The sequence below is a fragment of the Hemitrygon akajei genome, unplaced genomic scaffold (genome assembly GCF_048418815.1).
Source record: "Hemitrygon akajei unplaced genomic scaffold, sHemAka1.3 Scf000139, whole genome shotgun sequence".
In the NCBI taxonomy this organism is placed as follows: domain Eukaryota; kingdom Metazoa; phylum Chordata; class Chondrichthyes; order Myliobatiformes; family Dasyatidae; genus Hemitrygon; species Hemitrygon akajei.
In genome coordinates, this window is record NW_027332025.1 from 967,316 (window position 1) to 988,656 (window position 21,341).

The following is a 21,341-nucleotide window of genomic DNA, read 5'->3' on the forward strand; positions in this document are numbered from 1 at the left end:
CACTGTTACCGGAGTCAGTCGCAAACACAGATGTTGGCGAGTATGCGGCGCGAAATGCAAATCAATGATCCCAGCATTACAGACATTGTCCCCTGCTGTACCAGACAGAGAAAAACAGAAAATATTGTGTCAACATCGGTTTTTATGCAAATAAGTACCAGTAACGATATTACAGAGGCACCAGATGATTTTCGAAGTTAGATTTCAGAAAGAAATTAATTCAGGGAAAAAGTACATATTAAGGTGCTAAACAGAGATGAACTGCGCAGTGGAACATCAATACGCGTGCACAGCGAAGTATCAGGATATAGAAAGAGAGCTGTTCCTGAAACACGCTGTTCTCGTGTTTAGACAGAGAAATATGGAGAAGCAGGGGACAGGGGTTCTTTGACATTTCATGAAACATAATTTACAACAGGCCAATTACGTCACTTCCGCTACAGCACATCAGGAACAGAGTGACGGTCCAAGGAGAGACGCATTGGAAAGAACGCAGCATTATGAACAGCATCAGTAACTGAGCTTTCGGGCGTGCAGTGGCTTCAGATTAGAGCGGCGCAAATATGAGTGCCGGGGAATGCGGATTGATGGTAAATCAGGGAGGATTCTGGCAGTAATTGTCGAACCCCTTTCTATGTGCATGAGAATATAATTCTGCGTCAATTCAGCCACCGGACATTAGGAACATCCGGGGAGACGCTTTCGAAAGAAAGCAACATTCTGAAACCAGCATCAATAACTGAGATTTTGGCCGTACAGTGGTTTGGAATTACAGCTGTTTCTATATCTGATTGCCGGGGAAAGGAGATTAATGGTATATCAGGGAGCCTTCTGGCACTAACTGTCGAACCCCTTTGTATGTGCATGAGAATGAAATGGTTAATTGTGTGCAGCGCTCTCCTCCTCGACGACAGGTATACTATGGATTCTATGAAAGCGAAGATAAGGTGCCTCCACCCAAAAGGTCATCTGTCCATATTCCTCCACTGACACTGCCTACATGACAAGTTCCTCCAGCATCGTGCAGGTTCCTCATAGATGCTTTTACAGGAGTTTCTCAGCTTGTTCAAGGCCAAGTCAGGAGCCGCCGAATTCAAAAGTTAATTCCATGTAGCTTTGTGCAATAAAATGTTGTTTTGCTCATTCATTGCTTAATTCACTGACTAGAGTTGCACAAAAATGCGGTAATTATTTCTGCCTACAGCAGACTATGAGAGAAATGGTTAGTGTCCCATACTGATGCCACGCCACACCCAGACTGATGGAAGTACCCTTACCCCGCTGGGGAACATCCCGCAGTTGCATTCGATAACCGAGTCACAAAGCACAGAATCATGGAGAAGTCCGGCACTGAAACGGGCTGCTCTGCTCATCCGCCAGTGCGGAACTGACCCTCTCCCTAGTCCCGTGGACATTGCACCTGGACCATGCCGTCCATTCATGTCGGATCCAATTTACTCTTCAATGTTGAAATCGGTCATGCATCCGCCATTTCCGTTGGAGGCCCGTTCCACACTCTCGCTGCCTCAAGAAGATGTCCCGCCGCATATTGCCCGGATATATTTCACCTTTCACCGGTCCCTCACTACTCTAGTCAAACCTCAGTGAAATACGCCTGCTTATGTTTACGCTATCCATACACTTCATAAACTGGAACTTCTCTTCCAAAACGTTCCCTCTTCCTCCAACGCTTGAGGGAACCCGAACCTATTCCTAACCTACTTAATCTTTAGCTCTAACTCCCGCCCTCCAGTCCCGGCATCATCCTTCTAACTTCTCTACGTGCATTGATGTCGTCCATGAAAGTACGTGTCTAGAACACACATTCAATACTCGATATAGGACATTGCCAACGCCTTATACAACTTCAACACAGCATCACAGCTCCTGTACACATTACTTTGATGTTTAAAATCAAGTGTGTCAGCAGTTCTCTTTACGACCCGATCTGCCTGTGAAGCCACTTTCAGGGAATTATGAATCGGTCTTCCCAGGTCTCTCTGTTATACCACACTACTCAATGCCCTACTTTTTACTGCGTAAGACCTACCACTGTTTGTCTCCCCCCCCCCAAACTGATACACCACACATTTACCTGTATTCAAGACCATTAGCTGCTCTTGCTGTTTACTGCTTATCCAATATTTGTATCATTTTCAAATCTGCAGATTCAGTTTATCATCTCATGAGTCAGATCACTCATACATATGACACACAACAATGGACCCAGTGCAACACCTGCGGTACACCAGTAACTACAGGACCAGTTAGAGAGGCCACCGTCTCCCACCACTCTCTGGATTCTGTGTCGAAACAGGGGTTCCTATTGTTTTTATTGCATGGAGTTCTTTCACCATCGTGCCGGTCGCTCATAGATTCAGTCACCGGAGTTTCTGAGCTTTCTCAAGGCCAGATCAAGAGTCGCCAAATTCAGAGGTTAAATCCAAGTTGCTTTTTGGAATATAATATGTTGTTTTGCCAAATCATTGCTTAAGACTGACTAGAATTGCACAAAAATGCGGTAATTATTTCTGCCTACAGCAGACTATGAGAGAAATGGTCAGTGGTCCCATATTGATGCCTCGCCACACCCAGCCTGACGGGAGTACCGTTACCCCGCTGGGGAACATCCCGCAGTGGCATTTGGTCACAGAGTCATCGAGCAGTACGGCACTGAAACAGACTCTTCTGCTCATCCTCCAGCGCCGAACTGATCCTCTCCCTAGACCCGTGGACACTGCACCTGGACCATGTCGTCCATAACCCTCCTATTCGTGTCGGATCCAATTTCCTCTTCAATGTTGAAATCGGTCCTGCATCCGCCATTTCCGTTGGAAGCCCGTTCCACACTCTCGCTGCCTCAAGAAGATGTCTCGCCGCATATTGCCCGGATATATTTCACCTTTCACCCGTAGCTCACTATAGTCAAACCTCAGTGGAAAATGTCTGCTTGTATCTACGCTATCTACACCCTTCATAAATTGGAACATCTCTTAAAAACCTTCCCTCTCACTCCAACGCTTGGGTGAATGCGAACCTCTTCCTAACCTACTCAAACCTTCCCTCCAACTCCCCTCCTCATGACCCGGCATCATCCTTCTAATTTTTCTATGTACTCCGTCAAAATTATTGATATCGTTCACGCAGGTTGGTGACCAGAACACATACAATACCCGATATTAGGCATTACCAACGACTTATACAACTTCAGCATAGCATCACAACCCCTGTACTCGTCGCTTCGATGTCAGATGGTCGATGTCCCTATAGTTCTCTTTATAACCCTATCTGCCTGCGACGCCACCTTCAAGGGATTATGGATCAGTCTTCCCAGGTCCCCCGTTATTCTGCAGTACTCAATGCCCCCCCCCCACCTTTTACACTGTAAGTCCTACCACGGTTTATCCTTCCAAAGTGATACACCACACACTGACCTGTATTCAAGACTATCAGCCACTCTCGTGTCTACCACTCATCCAATTTTGGGATCATTCGCAAATCTGCAGTGTGAATTTATCAGACTGTCGGTCAGATTGTTGATCTATATAACACACAACAATGGACCCAGAGCAGCACCTGCGGTACACCAGTAACTACAGGCCTCCAGTTAGAGAGGCCACTACCTACTACCACCCTCTGGATTCTGTCTCTAGGAATCCAATAGTTTTATTGCATGGAGCCCTACGATTAACCGAGGTGTCATTGGATACAAGAAAGGGAACCCCTGTTGTAAGCCAATGTTGCATCAAATTTACTACCGCTTCCACAGTGCCAAAAGACGGAACACTCCGGACCAACCTCTCAGGCCGGAATTGACAAAGGCTTTTTCTAAAATCTAGGCGGACATACACCACCGCAATTCCTTCATCAGCTTTCCTGGTCAACTCCGCGAAAAACCTTGTAAGATTGGTGAGGCATGACTTAACACGCAGAGACCTATTCAGACCCGGTCTAACCAAATATCTACATCTTTGATCTCGTTGAATATTTGCTAATAATGTACCCACTTCTGACGCCGCGTTCAAGGACTTAGTCCCAGAAACTTTCTTAAGTAACAGAATTCATTTGCAACCATCCAGTTCTCAGACACCTGACCCGTGACAGACCTCGGGAGACCCAAATGCGGTGGAACCAACACGCCGGCAGATTGTGAGAATGAAAGCATGTTGAAATTTGATTTTGAGTTTTACAATAATGAACCGTAAGACGAGGGAAAGCGCACCAATCATCATAGAGAGATCAGATGTAGAAAGAGTGAGCAGCTTTAAGTTCCTGGGTGCCAAGATATTTGAGGATCAAACCTGGTCCCAGCATATTGATGTAGTCATTAAAAAGGCAAGACAGCGGCTGTACTTTATTAGGAGTTTGCAGCGATTTGGCATGACAGGCTGCATCACTGTCTGGTGTGGAGGGGCTTCTGCACAGGACCGTAAGAAGCTGCAGGAGGTTGTAAATCTAGTCAGCTCCATCTTGTGTACTAGCCTACAAAGTATCCAGGACATCTTTAGGGAGCGGTGTCTCAGAAAGGCAGCGTCCATTATTAAAGACCTCCAGCACCCAGGGCATGCCCTTTTCTCACTGTTACCTGCAGGGAGGAGATACAGAAGCCTGAAGGCACACACTCAGCGATTCAGGAACAGCTTCTTCCCCTCTGCCATCCGATTCCTAAATAGACTTTGAAAGCTTTGGACACTACCTCACCTTTTAATATACAATATTTCTGTTCTTTTTTAACAAATTTTTGATGATCCTTTCACTTGTTTATTATTATGTTGTAATTTATTTATTATTTTTATTATTATCTCTGCTAGATTATGTATTATATTGAACTGCTGCTGTTAAGTTAACAGATTTCACGTCACATGCCGGTGATAATAAACCTGATTCTGATTCTGGTTTGCTAATCTGGGCTTGTACTGCGCTATAAATCTCCGCACTGAGTGCAGTATTGATCCGGTTGCATGGCGGCCCGGTATGGGAACACCAATGCCGCAGAACGGCAACACCTACACAAGGTAGTGGATGCATCCCATCCCATCACAGGAAAAGCCCCACACACCCGACAGGTGAAAACACAGGAAACCAGCGACACATCTACAACGTGTGACGTCACAAGGAAGCGGAAGGCATAATCAGGAGCGCCCACCTTCCAGGTGATTCTCTTTTACCCCGGCTGCCATCGGAAAAAGACACAAGACCAAGTTTAGGAACAGTTCTTCACTCCGACCATCACGCACCTGGAACAACGTGGATTACTTCACTCATCGCAAAACTGAACAGATTCCACAACCATGGAAACACTTTCAATGGCTCTGAAAGTCATGTTCACGTAATATTGATGTGATGTATTCATCTATCAAGTTTTCTATTTTTCTGTCTAATTTTCTATATCTATCTCTCTCTCTCTCTATCTATCTATCTATCTATCTATCTATCTATCTATCTATCTATCTATCTATCTATCTATCTATTTATTCATTCATTCACTCATTAATTTACTTACTTACTTACGGTTTTGCATTATTATTGACTCCCTCCGCTGGCCAGTGTGAACCATGGATGATGCGACCGAGTTGTCTCCCTGATACACAAGCCAATATGCAAAGCCATTGCAACAGGACACGCAGAGCACGTTGTTGCCCCGTAGCTGTTACTCCAGACTTTTCCTCGTAGTTTGCCACCGAGGCTTTCCCCAGGACTGGGTTTAGTCGTAGGTTTGAGAACAGAATTTTCCATCATGTGATGAGTGCCAACCCCGGCTGACAAGCCCCATCCGTCCGAAACCATGGTGAGCCACCTTTGCTCCTCATCCTGTCAATAGAAATGGTTCCACCGGGATCAGTAGTTAAACCTCACGTGAAGGCCAGGAGCTGGGCTTGTTTAGACGGTGTACACAACTCAGAGGTTGCTTGAGAGAAACACCATTGAGAAAATTTTTATGTACTGGGAGTTAATCAGCATTACCAACCCCGTCTATCTCAAGCATAATGAACTCTTTCATTCTGATTTTTATTTAGTTTTTTTTTCAGCTCAAGCTGGTCCAACTTGCTGTATGTGCATAGCCGAGGACACTTATTCTGGAGTTGCTTAGTATTGTGGCTTTCTGGAGATTTACAAGTCTATTGCTGTGTAAGTCTAATTCTTTAATACTAATGCATGGTGTCATTGGGATGAGACCAGTTGTGAATATTACTATTGGACAATGTATACTAGACAATGTCTGTTCGGGAGGGTCTAAGCTAATCTGGCGGAGGATTGGAACCAAATTGATCGTGCAGATGATGAACTGGTCGCATTACAGAGCCAGTGGGTAGACAGACGTCTTAAGAAAGAGACGCTGATCAGAGGGAAAATTGCAATCAATAGGACGTTGCAATGCAAAAGGTGGACAAAATCGAAAAGGGTGAATGCAGGACGAAAGATGTTATACTTGAACGCGCACAGTATTTGGAATAAGGGAGATGAACTTGTAGCACAGCTACAGATCGGCATGTAAGGAGTTGTGGGCATCACTGAACAGTGGCTGAGAGAAGATTTTAACTGGGAGCTTAACGTCCCAGGGTTCACATTGTATTTGGAGGACAGGCAGATAGGCTGAGGGGTTGGTGTGGCACTGTTGGTAAAAACAAAATGAAATCAAATCATAAAAAAATAGGTGACGTAGTGTTGAAAGGTGTTGAATCATTGTGGGTGGAATTAACAAACTGCGAAAATAAAGAAAAGACCCTGATGGGAGTTATATACAGACGTCCAGACCAGAGTACAATGTGGTTTGCAAATGACAACGGGAGATAGAAAATGCATGCCAAGCGGGCAATGTTCCGATCATCATGAGCGATTTCAATATACAGGTAGATTGGGAAAATGAGGTTGGTGCCAGATCCAAACAGGGGGGATTTCCGGAATGCCTCCGAGATGGCTTTTCGACCAGCTCTGGTTGAGCGAACTGCGGGATCAGCTGTTGTCGATTCGGTGTTGTGCAATGAACGGAAGTACTGTGGTACACCTGTAACTGCAGACCTCCAGTTAGAGAGGCCACTACCTATTACCATCCTCTGGTAAATTCTACCACATGATAGAATTCACCCTGCAGTTTTGTCTTATGTTCTTATACCCTGATCATTTGCAATAGCATTTCAATCTTCTCCTTTAAGTCAGCACATTGCCGGTGTTTTTTTATTTTATTTTGATTTACGAAAGTTGTGTGTGTCTGGAATGGCTATAAGTTGTTGTTGAATCAGGTTCTATTTGTAGTAACGTACGCTGCCTTTTATGGGTTAGCACTTTAAAGCAAGAACTTGGTGAATGACGCTTGCCACCTGATTTCCCCTGTATCAGTGATCAAACTGAGTTAATCTGCTGCAGGATCCTGTGCTGCGATCGATTGTTTCTGCTTTGTCGGCTTGAATTTGTTGTTCTTTTCTTCTGTATTTTATATTGGTTCAGAGCTCATAAACCTTGTGTTGCCCCGTTCCTGGGAAAAGGACTCCAACTCTGAGCCAAACCTTCGACGTTTCCTTGTCGACATCGACTCTGTTCAGATCGTGGGGATGTCCTCCCCAGAGGGTCCTGTTCTTCCATTGGTTAACTCTTTCTTCCGAAGTGATAATTTTGTCATTTTTTCTACATTGTGCTTGCATTTAAGTTTAATGGTGTGGTATCCATATCAGAATTCCACATGCTCACTAAATCCTGTCTTCCTTGATGAAAAGTTATCTTTCGAAGTTTAATCTGACTAGTGTGTAAACTTATTACGTCTGTCATTCCTCTTCCGCCTATGCCCGAGGTAAGTGCGCTCAAGTGTATGTAGTGTTTTCTAAAATTTGCATTTCAGTTGTTATTTTTCTTCATCTATTTTTCCAGATTGGTTTTGAGAAGAATATATATAATGTATTTGCAGCAAATCTGTTTGTTGCCTTTGTTCTCACTATTTTCACTATTGAGCTCTTTCTGGCACATTTTTTTAAGCCCTGAAGTGATTTATTTCCATTTGTCACACTATGATCCAATTCGTTTGCATTTTGATATCCCAGGAGTTTATCTGTCTCATTTCCATCCATCGGGAGTATCGGACCTTGCTGCTCTACTCGCTCTATTGCACCTTTCATTGTGTTTAATGTTCTCTGGTTGTCCAGTCCAAATGACATGTTTCTCTAGTGTGGGGCAGAATTGAATGATTTTTATAGTCAACATAACAACATGAAACCTTTCACATATTCATTCGGGCTTGATTTAGAATTACAGAATCTATTATCAGTTATCTTTACATATTTTCACACCCTCACGGCATACTTTATGCTCTTCTGTAATTATATTGTGATTATCTCACTGAGTGTCGAATAGCTGTGGGATGCATGATGCTACAATTTTATATCCTGTTTTGAAACAGGTAAATTATTATCAATGGTATTATTGCTGCTGCACGTTTTTATTTCCTTTTGCTCTCAGCTCCGGCTGCTAAACCCTGAGGCACGAGCAAACCTCACACACCTACTTCTCAATTCGTGTGAACTTTCCAGCCACTCTATTCCTGTGAACTATCAAGGCGTTCTGGAGACTGACATCAGTATTGCTGTGTCGGCCTCATTGTTTAATGCTACTACGTGCTGACTTTTGGATGATGCAGATGTAGCTTTCACAATTGAGACAATGCGTTACAGGTATTACCCATCAGCAATAGCGATCAGTTAGTAACAGAAGGAGTTTGTATTTATTGACTGAGCTAAATCAGCACGTGAATGTGCACAGCCGACTAAGTTTTCATGAACCTGGGTAAACTGTCAAATAAGCGAAACGATGATTGCCGGTGAAGAGTGGAGATCCACAGGGCTCCATGTTGGAACTGATTCTTCTTACGTTTCATGTCAATGTTTTCAGTGATTGTATTCATCGCCTTTACTTACAATGTTTGCAGGCGATATGAAGACAGGTGGATGGGCAGGGAGCTTTGTGTAAGTAGAGCGGCGACAGAAGCACCGACATAGATTAGGAGAATGGGTAAAGAAATGCCAGATGGAAGGTAGTACCGTCTCTGGTCATGCACATTGGTAGAAGAAATGAAAGCATTGATACTTTTCTAAATGGAGAGAAAATACAAACAGTATCTCAGGGGGAAAGAGACCCGGGAGGTCCTGTGTGACAGTCCATAAAGGGGAATTTGCAGGTTGAGTCTGCGGTGAAGAAGGCGTGCAATGTGAACGTGGATTGCAAGAGAACCAGAATATAAAAGCAAGAAGATAATGCGGACAATTTATAAAGAACTGGTGAGGCCTCACTCACCTGGAGTGTTATGAGCAGTTTACGGCCCGTTGTCTTAGATGTGTTTGACTGGAGAGATGGTTCAAATCAGTTACACGAAAATGATTCCAGGATTGGATGGCGTGCCATCTGAAGAATGTTTGATCGTTATGGGTCTGTATTCACTGGAATTCAGAAAAATTAAGAGTGGCCTCTTTGAAAACTATCGAATAGTGAAAGGCCTTGATAGAGTGGGAGTGGAGAGGATTTTACGGGAGGCAATCCTTTTAAATCGGAATTGAGGAAGAATTCCTTCAGCCAGAGAGTGGTGAATCAGTGGAGTTCCTTACCACAGTGATCTGTGGAGTCCAAGCGTTTCTGTATAATTAATGCACAGTGTGATAGATTCCTGATTGTTCAGGACATGAGTGGGTGTGGGTGGAAGACAGAAGACTGGAGCTGAAAGGAAAATTGGATCAGACATGATGAAATGGCGAAGCACACTCGATGTAACAAATGGTTTAATTCTACTCCTACAATTATGGTCTCATGGTTTTACGCCATTGAATATTAACTGGTTATACAGCCTCACGAGAGGCACCTTCTGAAACTCCAAGAACACAACACCCAACGATTCTCCTGAATCTAACCTGCGTGTAACTTGTTCAAAAAATTCCAGAAGATCTGTCCGGAAGGAATCTCCATTAAAAACCAGAAGGTTGAATGAGTAAAGAAATTCTTTGGAGATCCGCTGGTGTCGTCAGTCTCCCCGGATGATCAGGTCTGTTTGGAAAGTGGATATAATAGATATGTGATTCCTTTTACCAGTAACTTGTGTGGTTGGACGAATCGGAGAAACACAAAACAAGCGAAGTCAGAATTAGATCCTGGTTTTCACTGTTGAAAAATTATGATTGACACAACCGAGGTAATCCGGACGTGGACCCCGTCCGAAGTTCGGGCTATGGGACAAATTTGTGAAAGATAGGAGGAGGCATTGGTAGTGCTGAGAAAGCAATGTGATTGCAGCAGGACACAGGCAAATTTAAAGAATGAGCAAACATGTGACAGGTGGAATACAATATTGGGAAATGTACCATGGTGCTTTTTGGCAAAAGGAACAATAGTGAACTATTATCTGATTGGGGAGAAGGTTCAAACAACAGAAGTACAGAGGGAAATATGAGTCCTCGGGCAAGACTCCCAGAAGGTTAATTTACAGGATGAGCCTGTGTAAAGAAGGCAAATGTAACGCTGGCATTGATTTAGAGTAAAGTGGAAGATATAAGCAAGGAGATAATGCCGGTAGTTTATAAGACCCTATTAGGCCACACTTAAAGCATTTGGGACCCATATCTCGGAAAAAGTGTGCTGTCGTTGGAGAGAGTCCAGAGGATGTTCAAGATGCTGATTCCGGGAATGAAGGGGTTAAGTTATGAGAATCGTTTGCCATCCTTGGGCCTGTACTCCTGCACTGACCTAAGTTTATTGAATGCGGGTGGTGGGGCGGCACATCTCACTGAAACCCACTCAACTTGCCTGTCTTTTACTATTTATATATATGAACAGCTCTTGATATTATTGGCTCACTTACCTTAAATATTCATCTTGTCTCTCCTGTGTGTCTTTTTTTTTTGGTTATGTAAAAGCTTTCCAATGTTCCAGCTTCCCTCTGTTTTCTTGCTATTTTACGTGACCCCGCTTTTGTTTTTATCAAAAAACAGGAGAAAATCTGTGGATGCTGGAAATCCAAGCAACACAGACACAAAATGCTGGAGGAACCTCGGAGACAGGCAGCATAAAGGGGAAATAGTAAACAGTCGTAACCCTAGGTGATTTCTAAAGTAAGGACATGTTCGACACAGCTTTGTGGGCTGAAGGGCCTGTATTGTGCTGTTGACTTTCTTTGTTTCTGTGAGAGAGAACGGCAGTGAGGAGGTATGGATGAGTGAGAGAGGTGCTGTGACTGGTCGGAAAAATTAGACTAACTGTTTACTCATCCACAGTGCAAAGATTGTTAGACGTGGCTAATCACAAGTCACTGAGAAAATCCAGGGTGAAATTACAGCTTTTGGTCTCTGTATTCCACACCCGGAGTTTCAGCAGGGTCTGGTGTAAGCGGCTGTCTGGCCTTGCACATTCCACATTCCAGTGAATGGTCACTCTGCGAAAATGAAATCCAACCGGTACAACATTTCACTCTCATTCCGATGTGAAAGCATTCACATTACTATTCAGCTTAACTATTTCTGCTGCAGGGAAGGTCAGTGAATCTGAAAACTGATATAAAGAACAGTACCAATGGTCTCGAAACTGCAATGTTACCAATTACCTGCTTGTTGTGAATTTCCAGAATTTTACTACTTTTTCCTTCAGACTCACATTATCTACATTATCTACAGCTGTCTCTAAAAATTATTTCATGATTCTTTAAAAAAATCAGGTTGTGACATTCACCAGACCATATGACTTGGAGCAGAATTCAGCCTATCGATTCAGCTCCGCCATCCCATCATGGCTGACCCCTGATCCCACTCAACCCCGTACATCTGCCTTCTCACCATATCCTTTGATGCCCTGACCGATCAGGAGACTATCAACTTCTGCCTTAAATATACCCACAGACTTCACCTGCACTACAGTCTGTGGCAGAGCATTCCACAGATTCACTACTCTCTGTATAAAGAAAAAACCTTCTTTCATCTTTTCAAAACAGTTACCCCTCAATTTTGAGGCTGCACCCTCCAGGTTTGGATACACCCACCATCCTCTCCACATCTACCCTCGCCGGTCTTTTCAACATTCAGTAGGTCTCAATGAGATCCCCCAGCATTCTTCTAATTCCAGTCAGTACAGGCTCAAAGCTGCCACATGCTCTTCATATGTGAACCTCTTCTTTGCTGGAATCATCCTCATGAACCTCCTGCGGTCACTCAACAATGACAACACATTGTTTCTGAGATTTCGGACCCAAATCTGTTGACAATACTGAAAGTATGGCCTGATTAGTGTCTCATACAGACTCAGAATTTTCTCTTTGCTTAGATATTCTATTCCCTTTGAAATAAAGGACAACATTACACTTTCCTTCTTCACTACAGACTCAACCTTTAAATTAACCTTCAAGGAAATTAACCTTGCACGAGTACTCATGATCTTTTCTGCACTTGTGATGTTTGAACCTTCTCCCCATCTAGATGATAGTCTGCACTATTGTTCCTTTTACCAAAATGCGTTATCATACATTTCCCAACACTGTATTCCCTTTTACACTTTTTGTCCATTATTCCAATTTGTCTGAGTCATTGCTTCATCCGCACTACCTATTGCTCCACCTATCTTCGTATCAGCCACAAACTTTGCTACAAAGCCATCAATTCCATTATCTAAATCATTGAAAAATAATGTGAAGATCTGTGGTCCCAATACTGAACCCTGAGGATCACCACTAGTCACCGGCAGCCAATGAGAAAAGGCCTCTTTTATTCCCACTGACAGCCTTCTGCCTGTCAACCAATCCACTATTCCAGTAATGCCATAGGATTTTAGCTGGTTAAGCAGCCTCATGTGTGGCACCTTGCCGAACGTCTTCTGAAAATGTAAGCAAATTACATCCACTGTCTCCCCTTTGTCCACCTTGCTTGTTACTTCCTCAAAGAACTCTAGTAGATCTATCGGGCAAGATTTCCCTTCACAGAAACCATGGTGACTTTGACTTATTTTATCATTAGTCTCCAAGTACCCCAAAACCGCATTCTTAATAATAGACTCCAACTCCTTCCCAACCACTAACATAAGGATAACTGGCCGATAATTTCCTTTCTTTTACGATCCTCGCTTGTTAAAGAGCGGAGTGACATTTGCAATCTTTCAGTCCAACAGATTTGCAGGTGAAGTGTTGCCTCTCTTGGAAGGACTGGCAGGTGTAGCATTCTGGCCGCCAACAGAGATAAGTGCCAGGAGGCAGATTAGTGGAGAAGGGTCCCTGCAGAAAGCAGAGTGTGTGTGTGGGGGCGGGGAGTGATGGAGGAGTTGAAGATGTGTTTGGTGGTAGGATCCCTTTGGAGATGACCGAAGTTGTGGAGAATGTTGTGTTGATGCAGAACCTGACTGGGTGGTAGTTTATGACAAGAGGAACACTATCACTGTTAAGGTAGAAGGACATTGAGGAGATTCGGGTGAGAGCAGCATCAGTGGTAGAGGACGGGAAACGACATTTTTTGAAGATGAACATCTCTGATGTCCTGAAGTGAAAATCCTCACCCTGGGAACAAATCTCAACAACCCCCTCTCAGCACCCCCGTCCCCACGCACACCCCCTCTCCCCACGCACACCCCCTCTCTCAGCACACACGCCCTCTCTCAACACCCCACCCCTCTCTCAACACTCCCCTCTCAGCACCCCCTCAGCACCCCCCTCCCCACGCACACCCCTCTCTCAGCACACACCCCCTCTCTCAACGCCCTACCCCTCCCTCCACCCTCTCTCAACACTCCCCTCTCAGCACACACCCCTTCTCAGCACCCCTCTCCCCAAGCACACCTCCTCTCTCCTAGCACCCCTCTCTCTCCGAGCACCCCCCTCTCTCAGCACACACCCCCTCCCTCCACCCTCTCGCAACACCCCCCTCTCAGCACCCCTCTCCCCGCGCAGACGCCCCTCCCTGCGCATCCCCCCTCTCCGCACTCCCCCTCTCTCAACACCACCCTCTCTACCTCCATCTCCCTCTGCTACGCACCATCTCCCTGCAAAAGTTGCTCTACTATTTCCCCCTGCCGTCCCACTCCCTACTCTTCCCCTCCCTCCCACACGGAGGGGCGGATAGAAAGTGGGGAAAGAGAAGAGGGGTGCGAAGGGGATAGACAGGCGGTACCTGGACAGGAAAGAGAAGACGAGGGGTGAAGGCGCGAGAGAGCGGGGAAGGGTGTGGGGAAAGAAGGAAGGGGAGAGTAGGGAAAGGGGAAGGAGAGTCTAGCGGGGAGGAGAGAGCATGGGGTGAGGAGAGAGCGGGAGGGGGAGGAGAGAACGAGGGCACGTGGGGAAGGAGAGCGGGGAGAGGAGAGGGCGGGAGGCAAAGTAGAGGGGGTGGTTGGGTGGAGAGCACAACGGGGAGGGGCGGGTGGGAGGAGAGCGAGTGTTTTTGTAATGAGCGACAGACAGTATATAACCAAATGATCTGGGGTGTAGCGGCTCAGACTGAAATCTCCGTGCACGGTGAGCACACCGTTCACCCGGGACGGCACTGAACTCCGTCCGGTTTCAACATCACAGTAAGTGTTGTCTCCGATTCTCCAGAATCAGGGAATTTTTACAACGGGGTTCGGCTTCTGTCGAGATCGGGAGGGAATTCAGTGGGAGAAGGGAACTCTGAAATTTTCAAGTTAACGAATTATTGACCAAATGGATTAAAAGAAATGATTGACTTCAATTGCAAACATTCTCCAGTTGTTTTCGACTCCGTCGCTGCAGAAAAGCCTTTCGCACCGACAATGATATGCGAAATGTCCCCACGGGGCAGGGAAATCATCTCTCTCCCTCTTCTCCCTCTCACCCCTCTCACTCCCTGTCATTCACATACACACGAAAAACTATTCGGAATACAGAGCTACTGTAAGATTTTGCCGTTCGGAACGTCGCAGAGGACAATGCCACAGATATATTTATTTAATTAAATCGGGCCGAAACTCTTCGATACGACTCCTTTCCTAGATGTTGCCTGGCCTGCTGAGTTCCTCCGGCATTTTGTGTGTATTGCAAGAAGTTATTCGCTCTATTTCAAGTCTCTTCTGTCGGTCGTGGTATTTGTGTTCTTGCATTATCCTGTCTGCACGGTTGTGATTCTCCACAGTTTATGTCAAGGTTAAAAACAGTTCCCGAATCATGGGTTACGATTCCAAAGCAAGCGTGAGAAAAACTGTTTAGCCAACACGGCTTCTAATAATAGAAAAAAGAACTGTAATAAGTATCTGTTACTGAAAGTTAAATTAAATAAGTATTGCAAAAATGAATTCAGTGAAGTAGGCTCGTGGGTTCCATGTCAATTCAGAAATTGGATGGCAGAGGGAAGGAAGCGGTTCCTGACTAGTTGAGTGTGTGCCCTCAGTCTCCTGTACCACCTTCCTGGTGATACCAATGAGAAGAGGGCATCTCCTTGGTGAAGCAGATCCCTAATGACTGATGCCGCCGTTTTGAGGCATCGCTCCATGACGATGTCCTGGATGCTACGGAGGCTACTGCCCATGATGGAGCTGACTGAACTGACAACATTGCTGAGAGTATTTCGATCCTCTGCAGTAGCTTCACCACATCCCCCACCCCACCATGTCAAGCGATGTGCAGACAGTTGGAACAGTTTTTACGGTACAGCTGTAGCAATCTGTGAGTCTTTCTTCACATCCATAATTTCGTCAAACTCCGAATGAAATGTAATGGCTGCCATGCATTCTTGGTAACTGCATCGGTACGCTGGGCCCTGGATAGATCCTCAGAGATGCTGACACACAGGAACATGAAGTTGCTCACTCTTTCAACTGCTGACTGATCAATGACGATTGGTGTGTGTGTGTGACCTCATCTTACCCAATCAGAAGTCCACAATTAGACCATTTGTCTTACCGATGTATTGAATGTATTCCCAGGATATATTGTATTGAAGGAAAGGCAGATGAGCTTAGATCATGGATCAACAGATGGCATTATGATATTGTCACCTTTATTGAGACTGGCTTGCAGAGAACTGGCAGCTCAATATTCTGGGGTTCCGTTGTTTTAGACATGACAGAGCGTGAGGGATTAAAGGGGTAGGGGTGGTTTCACTACTCAGGGAAACTGTCCCGGCAGTGTGCAGTAAAGGCAGATGGGAGAACTCATCTAGTGAGGCTTTATAGGTAGATCGGATAAATAAAATTTGTTTGAACATATTAATGGGTCTGACTTATAGACCACCCAAGCGTCTGCGGTATTTAGAGGAACAAATTAGTACACGACAGAGAATATTGCAAGAAACATAATTTGTTATAATTTGATTTTAACCTTCCACATACGGACTGGAACTCTCATACTGTAGATGTACTCATGTAGTTGACAAATGTCCTCAGGAAAGTTTCATTAATCAGTGCATTGAAGTCCCAAAGACGGAAGTGTGACACTTGGTCTCCCATGAGGGACTGAGACAGGATAGACGTAACTGAAGTTTGTGTAGGGAAACTGTTTGCATCTGGTGATCACAATGTCATCAGATTCAAAGGAAGTATGGAGAACGATAGCTCTGCTCCGTGGTATCGAGGCCCTGGTATAGAAAAAAATACGTACAAACAAGCTGGATGAACTCAGCAGGTTGGGCAGCATCCGTTGAATGGAGCAGTCAACGTTTCGGGTTGAGACCCTTTGTCAGCACTAAAGAAGGAGGGGGCAGGGGCCCTATAAAGAAGGTGGGGGGATGGTGGAAAACCAATCAGAGGAAGGATCGAATTCTTGAACATCGAATTCTCCAACTTCCAGTAATTCCCTCTCTCTCCCTTCCCCCATTCCACCTTCACTCTGTCTCCTCTTCTAGCTGCCTATCACCTCTCATGACTCTGCCTCCTTCTACTACCCATAGTGCTTTCCCCTTAGATCCCTTCTTCACCTCTCCTGCCTATCCCCTCCCTGCTTCCCCTCCCGCACCCTTTGATCTTTCCTCTGATTGGCTTCCCACCCTCCCCCCACCTTCTTTATAGGGGACCTACCCCCTCCCTCTTTAGTCCTGATGAAGGGTCTCGACCCGAAACGTTGACCGCTCATTTCAATGGATGATTCCCGACCTGCTGAGTTCATCCAGCTTGTTTGTACGTCTTGATTTGACCACAGCATCTGCAGTGTACTTTGTGTTTAGAAAAAAAAAATAGATGCATAACCGGTGCAGGCAGGTAGGAAAAGATTGAGGTACTTATGGAGTTGAGAAAATGCAAGATAGGATTGAGGAAAGAAACCAGGAAGGCTATAGGGTGGCATAAGGTTGTCTTAACAGACAAGGTGAGGGATCATACAGATGTTTTAAAAGCAAAAGGATTTCAGGGGACACAATTGATTGTCTGGATTATCAGAGTGTCAATGTACGCATGGAGCCAAAACAGATAGAGGAGTTCTTAAGTGGATTTTTGCTTCTGTGTTCACTCGTGAAAATAATCTATATAAGTGAGGCAAAGGAGAAGTGAGGCCACGGATGTTATACAAATTACGGATGAGTAAGTGTTTTGGGCAAATTGGACAACTTCGAGTGTATAAATCCCCAGTGACTGAGAAGTTCAGTCCTTGGACCCCGATGTAGGTGGATGCAGAAATTGCAAAGATGTAACCGTTATGTTTAAATTATGCTCAAAGACAAGAGAGCTACCAGAGGATCGGAGGATAGCTAAATTTGATCCACTGTTTAAAAAAGGCTCCAAAATTAAACCAGGAAATTATAGGCCGGTGCACTTGACATCAGTTGTCTGAAGACATTGGAAGGACTGGATATAGGAGTATTTAAGTAAACAGGACTGATTACGGATATCCAACATGACTTTGTGTGTTCTAGACAATCTATTGAGTTTTTCGAAGAGGTTACAAGGAATGTTACCAGGAAAGTTGATGAATGCAAGGCTCTAGATATTGCCTACATGGACTTTAGCAAGACATTTGGCAAGGTCCCGCATAGGGTGTTGACCAATAAATTTCATTCTCTTGGCATTCAATTTGACTTAGTAAATGGGAGTAGACATTAGCATAGAGGAGGAAGGCAGATAGTGGTAGCAGATGGTTGCCTCTCTGACCCGCGACTTGTGGATTTCCAGAGGGATCGGTGCTGATATCCGTTGTTGTTTGTCATCTATATCAATGAACTCGATGATAATTAGATTATCCGGATCAGCAAATTTGCGGATGACACCAAGGTTCGGGGTGTATTTGACAGCGAGAAAGACTATCGGAGCTTACAGCGGGATCTGCGCCAGGTGTAAAAATGTCTGATAATGGCAGATGGAGTTTAATGCAGGCTTGTGAGCTGTTACGCTTCAGTAGGATCAACCAGGGTGGGACTTACACAATGAAGGGTTCGGCACTGAAGGGTGCGGTAGGACAAAGGCATCCGGGAATACGGGTCCATAATTCATTGAAAGTGGCAGCACACCTAGATAAGGTAGTAAAGAAACCTTTGGCACACTGGCCTTCATAAGTTAAAGTATTCAGTACAGGAGACTGCATGATATAAGACAGTTATGAGGCCTAATTTGGAGTATGTTTGCAGTTGATGTCACCTACCCACAGGAAAGATGTAAATAAGTTTGAAAGAGTACAACGAAAATTTACAAGGATGTTGCTGCGATTGGAGGACCTGATTTATAAGGGAAGATTGAATAGGTGACGACTTTGTTCCTTGGAACGCAGAAGATTTGGTGGAGATTTGATGCAGGTCTACAAAATCATGAGGGGTATAGACAGAGTAGTTGGGGTTGAGGGATGAGCCTAGTGAGAGTTAGGTTAGAAGACAGTGGGGAGTGAGGCTCCCATTTTTAATCGACAAACAACTCCCCCCTCCCCCATGCTCATTTCAATCAGTGCGTCCTTCCCTCCCTGTCGACCATTTTAACGTATGTGACAATTTTCAGTGAGAGTATCACTCCCTCCCTCGGTAAAACTTCTGCCCATTTGGAATAAATGACTTTTAAGAGAAATAAATTCGACAAGTATTTCCGGTGGGGTGTGGAATGAAACCCTGGGCGAGGAGGGTTCTTGTGACAATAGTTGTCCGGATGGAAATGCAAACATCTCTCCCAGTTTTTTTCCAGTTAGTGGAAATATATAGTCGAACGTGTTTGCTTTAATTTCAGTAGAAATGCGCCTCCCTGTACCTGAACAGGCGAGGGAGGTTTGAGCTGAAACTCTATCCATGTCAGGCAGACTTTCTTACACAAAGGGCGGAGTTCAGACCATCCCAGAACCCGGCCTGGATCAAATCCGCAGCCTGGGACTCTCACACCCACCTCACCCGGAGGGGCGGATAGAAAGTGGGGAAAGAGAAGAGGGGTGCGAAGGGGATAGACAGGCAGTACCTGGACAGGAAAGAGAAGAAGAGGGGTGAAGGCGCGAGAGAGCGGGGAAGGGTTTGGGGAAAGAAGGAAGGGGAGAGTAGGGAAAGGGGAAGGAGAGTCTAGCGGGGAGGAGAGAGCATGCGATGAGGAGAGAGCGGGAGGGGGAGGAGAGAACGGGGGGTACATGGGGAAGAGAGAGCGGGGAGAGGGGAGGGCGGGAGGAAAAGTAGAGGGGGTGGATGGGAGCAGAGCACAACGGGGAGGGGCGGGTGGGTGGAGAGCGATTGTTTTTGTAATGAGCGACAGACAGTATATAACCAAATGATCTCGGGTGTAGCGGCTCAGACTGGAATCTCCGCGCACGATGAGCACACCGTTCACCCGGGACCGCACTGAACTCCCTCCGGTTTCAACATCACAGTTTGTGTTGTCTCCAATTGTCCAGAATCAGGGAACGTTTACAACGGGATTCGGCTTCTGTCGAGATCGGGAGGGAATTCAGCGGGAGAAGGGAACTCTAACATTTTCAAGTTAACGAATTATTGACCAAATGGATTAAAAGAAATGATTGACTTCAATTGCAAACATTCTCCAGTTGTTTTCGACTCCGTCGCGGCAGAAAAGCCTTTCGCACCGACAACGATATGCGGAATGTCGCCACGGGGCAGGGAAATCATCTCTCTCCCTCTTTTCCCTTTCACCCCTCTCTCTCCCTGTCACTCACATACACACGAAAAACTATTCGGAATACAGAGCTACTGTAAGATTTTGCCGTTCGGAACGTCGCAGAGGACAATGCCACAGATATATTTATTTAATTAAATAGTGTATCTATAACAGGTATATATATATATATAAAACAGATATATGTATAAGCTCTCAAAGTCTGATCGCAATTCTAACGTCGACATTCAGATTGCAGACACTGGTGAACTTCGTTTTCTTTATGATCGGTGTTTTTTTTTGTTTTTCCCCTGTAACATGAATATTTAAGTACAGTGTTAAATTAGCTTTGTTCACAGTTGAGGGTGAGCGCAGAAAGCCGAACTGGCTTATTTGGTTTCAGCAGAGAAGACGCTCCCTGCTCTGAGGGTTGTCTGTATGTTGAAATTCGCCCTGTGGACACAGAGAATCGCGCTGTGAGTTTTCACATATTAGCAACCCCACCCCCCCCCCCCACATTCCCCTCCCCGGTAGCTACTAAATGACCCTCGCCTGACTGTCTTCTGTAAAGTTAGAATCTACCCACACGGAGACTGAACATTCTTAGCGAATTAAGTTGAGAATAATTCAGCTTCTGATATTTATTTCTGATCTTTATTTCCAATCGACACGCTACCTGTGTTTTGGATTAGTGATCAAGAAGTTACTTGCAAACAAGAGAAACTTTGCAGATGCCGGAGCAACACACACGAAATGTTGGAGAAACTCAGCAGGCCAGACAGCATCTAGGGAAAGAGTGAACAGTCGACGTTTTGGGCCGAAACTCTTCGATACGACTCCTTTCCTAGATGTTGCCTGGCCCGCTGAGTTCCTCCTGCATGTTGTGTGTATTGCAAGAAGTTATTCGCTCTGTTTCAAGTCTCTTCTGTCGGTCGTGGTATTTGTGTTCTTGCATTATCCTGTCTGCACGGTTGTGATACTCCACAGTTTATGTCAAGGTTAAAAACAGTTCCCGAATCAGGGGTTACGATACCAAATCAAATGTGAGAAAAGCTGTTTAGCCAACACTGCTTCTAATAATAGAAAAAAAGAACTGTAATAAGTATCTGTTACTGAAAGTTAAATTAAATAAGTATTGCAAAAATGAATTCAGTGAAGTAGGTTCATGGGTTCCATGTCAATTCAGAAATGGGATGACAGAGGGAAGGGAGCGGTTCCTGACTAGTTGAGTGTGTGCCCTCAATCTCCTGTACCACCTTCCTGGTGATACCAATGAGAAGAGGGCATCTCCATGGTGAAGCAGATCCCTAATGACTGATGCCGCCGTTTTGAGGCATCGCTCCATGACGATGTCCTGGATGCTCCTGAGGCTACCGCCCATGATGGAGCTG

The 21,341-nt window shown here is 45.1% G+C and overlaps 1 protein-coding gene across 1 annotated transcript in view; it reads left to right on the plus strand.

The window, feature by feature from the left end:
- The window catches only part of LOC140723824 (uncharacterized), a 746,760-nt gene that overhangs the window by 589,235 nt on the left and 136,184 nt on the right, over positions 1–21,341 (plus strand). The gene's annotated exons all lie outside the window — the stretch shown is intronic.